Source organism: Frankliniella occidentalis, unplaced genomic scaffold, assembly GCF_000697945.3.
Source record: "Frankliniella occidentalis isolate FOCC.00 unplaced genomic scaffold, Focc_3.1 Scaffold615, whole genome shotgun sequence".
Lineage (NCBI taxonomy): Eukaryota > Metazoa > Arthropoda > Insecta > Thysanoptera > Thripidae > Frankliniella > Frankliniella occidentalis.
The window spans coordinates 30,027-36,257 of NW_026267731.1; the positions used below are offsets into that span (position 1 = coordinate 30,027).

The 6,231-nt window shown below is 40.6% G+C and overlaps 1 long non-coding RNA gene across 1 annotated transcript; it reads right to left on the reverse strand.

Moving 5' to 3' along the window:
• Nucleotides 1-2,995: 2,995 nt before the first annotated feature.
• LOC113205549 (uncharacterized) lies at nucleotides 2,996-4,740 on the reverse strand. The gene is made up of 4 exons (XR_008012182.1): nucleotides 4,231-4,740; nucleotides 3,874-4,096; nucleotides 3,713-3,792; nucleotides 2,996-3,234 (listed from the first exon to the last, which is right to left on the reverse strand). It is a non-coding gene; the product is annotated as an uncharacterized LOC113205549 (long non-coding RNA).
• Between the last annotated feature and the right edge of the window lie 1,491 nt (nucleotides 4,741-6,231).

The window sequence follows — 6,231 nt, forward strand, 5'->3', positions numbered from 1 at the left end:
TTCCTCTACGGCTGTCTGCTACACCTGACAACAGAGGTTAGATTTTACTCTCCAAACATATCATTCAAATTTTTTAGCCAGTGTAAATCCTTACAATATTTTAATTTACGTTTCTCCAGATGTAAACTCTTCCTCCTCTGCCACCACAGAAATCACACCACTGGAGCCTATGGATACAAGTAAGTCGGTATTATATGATAGAGTAATTATTAATTAATTTACCATCCTAACCTAATAGTCTGCATGCCGTGATAAAGGTGAGGTGTCAACTAGTCTATTGATTGACACTGTAAAAGCACTGAGTCTGCCCACGTATTCATTCAATTTCTATGCTCGGTAAATCTGACTTCGAAATTATTTGTGCAACGAATGTCAATAACACTTATGTGAGTGACGAGTTTAGCCAACTGCACAAACTGCACAAAACCCCAACGACGCAACTCTCCTCCCCCTCCCCCCCGCTAAGCTGGTCCGTTAAGGTTGGCGAGGTTGGCAGTCTGTTGTCGTGTCGAGACCCGCGCAACTACAAATCTACGAATTTGCCCAAGTTGTTCGGGCTATGTTCCGCCTGTTAAAAACCAGTCATTTGCTAATTATTGTTGTTTTCTACATATGACAATATTTATCGCCAACACTGATTTTACAGTTCGATTCAATTTTTAAGATTTGTGATTTTTGTCATCAATTAACTTTGTTGTAAATTAACTCTGTTGCTAGGCTTACCATCCGTCCTTGAAATTACTCAATCACATCCCGCTCCTTTGGGGAGAAGAGGGGCCAAGAGAGAGGTGCGCCGGGTAAAGAGGCTGGCAAAGAAGGAAGTTGGGAAGAAGGAGGATGATCATCAGAGCCCGAAGATGTCATCTGGCCAAGCAGATAGGAAGAGAGAGAAGCAGAGGCTGAGGAGACAGCGGAGAAGGGGAACTGCACCTGCTCAACAACAAGAATATTCTCTTTAGCTTTAAGGCTCAGCCAAAAACAATGTGATACCTTCATGATGAGCTATTCTATTGTAGCATGACATATACCTGGCATGAATCAGATTAAGGTACGAGTTTTATGGTCAGTCAAATACTGCTGACTTCCCCATTTTTTTTTTTTTTGCACCCAGTTGCAAATATTTTCTATTAGCATTTCCATGTTCACTCTGATATTCAATAGGTCCATATTCATTTTTTTCTGTGTTCTGGCTTTTAATTGAATTAGGTTTATTTAGGCATTTTCTTAACCCACATGTTTTCCACTCCTTTTTTTTTTGGAAGTCTTATGTTTACATCTGTCATTTCTTTCATGCATAAAGAAAAATGGTTGTTTTCTTATAACAGCAGTAGTTTATGAATTTCTTCAAGATTTGAAAAACCATGTTGCCTCTGGATGTTATATTTCCTTTGTTTTGCTGAAATACGAAGCAAGATTGAAGTGCTGGTTCACTTTATGTATTTGCTAGTTATAATGGAACATGGTCACCATTACTTTTTGTTTTGTCTTTTTTGTAATTAGCAAGATTTTTGAGCATTTACTAGTTTTTTCATCACAAGATTTGTCATCAACATGTAAAGTAATGATTTTTTCCTAATTGGTTTCTGGACCTCTCATCTACAGAGATGTATGCTCAGACCGTTCATTACTGCCTTGATTTGGGCTTTACGCAGAAAGATTTTGTTTTATGATTTACCTGCACCAGCATCTGGATTGCTGTTCCATCACTCTAAGAGTGCATTGAACTGGTCATTGGCTGTCTTTACCTCTCCCAATTCTCTTTAGCTTTAAGGCTCAGCCAAAAATAAAACAGTATTAATTTGAACTGTCCTCTTTAATTGAAGTGTTCCTTAGGGGGAAAAAGAAAAGTAAATGAGTACAACAATAATCACACAAAGCAACCAGCCTCTAATTAAAACTACAAAGGAACATCTCCAAGCGAAACCTGAGTACATACATTTGAGAGAATCCTTCCCCTTTGAACAATTCACACCATTATGCTACAGGGTCCGAACAACTTCACAGCAAATCATCTGTAAAACAAAACACAATTCTAAAATAAGTCAGTTTACTACTTTCACAGATATCTTCAGGAAAATGAGAACTTGTTCCAGAAAAATGAAAAGAGGGTATCAATCAGTATACCATGTTCAAAACTTGTTATTTTTATTATAAGAAGGAAGTGGCAGTACATAATACAACACAAAAGTTTTCTAATGCCTTGTTTGGCACAAGACAATGAAAAGTTGTAATGAACAGCTGTAGTGATTCTTTGGTTTGAAATTTTAGTACTGATTTTGACACTTTTAGCATTTATATCAGATGAAATCAGAAATTTAAGCCATCAAGCAAAGAACAAATGTTTGGCTCAAAAAGAAAAAGTCAAGACTTTTGTTGTTCTACCACCCAACATCTGACTCATCCTTTTCAAAACTGAATACCATGGAATTTAATTCCACTAACAAAACTATCTCGAACAAAAAACCTTTGAATGAGGAAATTTTTCCATGGTGCAACAACGGTTTTGTAATACTATTTATTGATTCTCAACATTCACTAAGAGTAGTCTTGCAGTAATTCCAAGATGGAGAGATATCTTACATTTGACACTTGACCAGTACAAAAATGTGACCATTTATATTGCAGATTTAGTCTAGTACAACCTATTTGTTTACCTCGCCACAAGTATGCTGCTATCGTCTTCAAATGCTGGAGAATACAGTCACTGTCAAAACTTGACATTTTGATCACTGCAATTCCTAAAACATAAAGATAATCATGAACAATGAACAGTAATTTAGAGTACAAACAGTTTATTCCACAAATAACATTCTCAACAATACAAACCTTTCCTGTTGATTTTTTTTTTGGACAAACTTCATCTTTGTTTCATATCAAGTAGTACTTTCTTACAGTTTCCAAGTGTATTTGTTGCTTTTAGGCCCATAATATGGAATTCCAGAGTTGAAACAGCCCTCAGAACTGAAAAAGAAAAAAGTGATTAATTCCCCCCCCCCCCCTCTTCTCTTACTAATATAGATTACCATAAAACTCAACTTTTTAGGCTAAAATCCATATAAAATGCCATTTCCTTACATTGTCCAAGTCCATCCACTGCTTTTCAGATGTTAAAATTAAATCCAAGAGTTGAAACTCAAGTGAAAATAAATATAGCGTTTGGACGCTATCCAACCTCGGAAATCTTTGAGAATCACATCTCCAGAGGTGTTGGTCAATCTAATCATGAAGTGACACCTGAAATAAGTAGAATTGAAATGAAATCCAGAGCATTTAGTAGTTTAGAATGTTACAACACCATGAGTTTTAGTCAAATTAGCCAAATACGTATCAAAATTAGGGAAGTCAAAAACACAACATTTGAAGTTGAAATTCATATCAAATAGTACTTCTGTACAATGTCCAAGTGTATGTGCTGATTTAAAGCCCATAATATAGAATCCAAGTGTTTAAATTATCCCAGATCTTATATAAGACTTCGCCATAGCCCCATTCCTCAAAATCGATTAAGTTCGACATCACCATCTCAGCTTTTAGATGCATATTTATATTTCTGTCCACAAATGACAGAACCACTTTACTGATGTATCAACTCTTTCCTTTAGTTTGTCAAACCATACAATTTCACTTCCGATGTTCCTAATTTATTACTGACGGGAGGTATTTAAAGGAGATTAATAGATTAAACAACACCTAGTACAACTTCTTTGTTTACCTTGCCACAGTTTGCTGCTATCGTCTTCACAATGAGCATACAGTCACTGTCAGAACTTGACATTTTGATCACTGCAACACCTTAAACATAAAGATAATCATGAACAGTAATTTAGAGTTCAAACAGTTTATTCCACAAATATCGTGCCCAACAATACAAACCTTTACTGTTGACTTTTTTTTTTGTGAACAAACTTCATCTTTGTTTCACTTTTAATCAGTGCATTCTGACAGTCATTCTATTGAAATGTTTTGATGCTTGATTGTAAACAGGGAGTAAGCAGCTAGGTATGACACTGAAGAACCAATAATTTGTCTTTGTGGTTGATATGTCAGCTGATACCGGAAAATGGTAGTCCTGATACTGATTACTTCAATAATCCACCTAACAGTAAATAAATGTGTGATGAATGTGGTTTAAAAGACACTTGCACTTGAAAGACCAATATGATACGGGTATACGGAGTGAGAGGTTATGAGATTTTATGAAACTTTCAAGTAATATCTTACATAGCTTACCAGGCGACATGGAAGGTCCTATCACAGTTTGCATATTACTATTTCCACAATACGGCCACTTGCAAGACAAATCACTCGCCTCACTTTTACAGAAACACCATTTGCATTTTCGATCACTCCGTCACATAAAGTCCATGTGTGAAAGTAAACGAAGGGAGTAAACATAAACAAATGAGGCAAAAACTATTGAAGGCCCAGCAGCAGACAGAATCCAAATATTCAGGCCCGCGGTTCAGTTGTGATTTTTCGCTGACTAGATCGAATCAGAACACGATCGCACATTATGATATTTACTCGTTCTTTGTTGTTATTGAAAATTATCACATGAAAACAAACTTACAACAATGACGTCACTGAGCCACCGTTATTGGCACTACAGTACCCTCGACGTGGACATCGAGGTATCGCGGGAACGACCACACTCGAGAGTATACTGCGTTACAAACCCAACTCATTACGTCACTTCCGGCCGACACTCGGGCGAATTTCGAATGTTACCATAGACGTCCCTGGGCCAAGTTGCGCGGTCTTGACCAGACCCTTTCACTGTGTACCGAATCATACGTGTAATAACCCGAATCACATGTGAAAATAAAACATTGCTTGACTCTTCTGAACAAAAATATGAATGGGCGTTTCAAACAAGTTTCGACCAGTTTTCTCGACCAGTTTCCGAGGATGCGATTTCGACCAGTTTTCCATTCGACCAGTTTGGATACACCCCGCCTGTCTCGGGACTGACATAGTGCGTCATTTTAAAAGCCGCATGATATAAAAGTCGTCGTTCGGGGAAAATCAAGCGCGACGCAACCGCGAATTTTGCGAGGTGTGCGGTGCGCGGGGTATCGACGACGCAAACTGCGCGCGACGATATAACGACCTCCACGAAATTTCAGAGTGCTGTGTACACTTTATCGGGGGGCTTCGCAAATTCGCTGAAAACACCATGAAGTATGCGATGAAGCGGAGTAGCAGCGTTGCGGTTCCGCGAAAGCAGCAGCAGTGCGAAACCTCAGCAGCAAGCTACCGCCATAGCGAGCTACGGGGTGTGGGGCGGAGGGGCGGGGGAGGGCTGCTCCTTCATTATTCTCCTTAAACTCGTTTTGTTTGCCGTAATTAATCTCACGGTGCTCGCTGCTGAGGCTTCCGCGTTATGGTCTTGTGAGGCCCCTCGACCACCTTGATGACAGCCAAGGCGGAGCGGGGCCGACCTAACCTAGCTAAACAAATACGCGCGCGCTCCGGCGGACTGAAATTGGCGAATTACGAAGAGCCCGGCGGCGGCGGCGAGGGCGGCGACCAGAGTTGCGGCGGCGGGCGGTGGTGCGAACCTGCCGCCTACCCTGCCGCGCGTGCGAAAAGAGAGTAAGACGACGGACAGAGGAAGGCGGGATGGATTCGTTTATGTAAGCGCGCACTCGAACCCGCGCCCACTGTTTGGTTAATTCCCTTTTTTTGCGTCGTGTTTGTCGTGTGTTTGCTTTCGCCGTAAGCGAGAGTAGCGCATTCAACCGTTTGTGCTGCTTTGTGTAGCTCTCCCCCCGCGGGCCCGCTCGGCTTGCTCGGGGATTTTTTTTATTCCGTTTGCCGCTTTGTGCGTCATCCCTCCTGCATCGCGCCCTCGAATTGTTTTTAATACTGCTGCAAAACGGTTTCTAATTGTTGGAAAAGTAGGGAAAGGTGCGCATAAAAAAGATTGAAAGAATACTCGACCAAAAAACGAAGAAAACTGGAAAACAGCTGATTGACTGTACGGTGTCCATAATCTAGCTTGCACTGTGTGTGTATGTGTGCGGGTTGAGAGAGAGAGAGAGAGAGAGAGAGAGAGAGAGAGAGAGAGAGAGAGAGGAGGGGGGAGGGAGTGGGCTTCAGGATTCTCTCGGAAGTAAAAAGAAACGGCGGGGATATCGCGGTATAGCGACCCAACTAATGTGCGGATTACGTTCCCCCATCAGCCTACTTTGCATTATGTAGTGGGGCGGAGAGTGTTTCGGGGGGGGG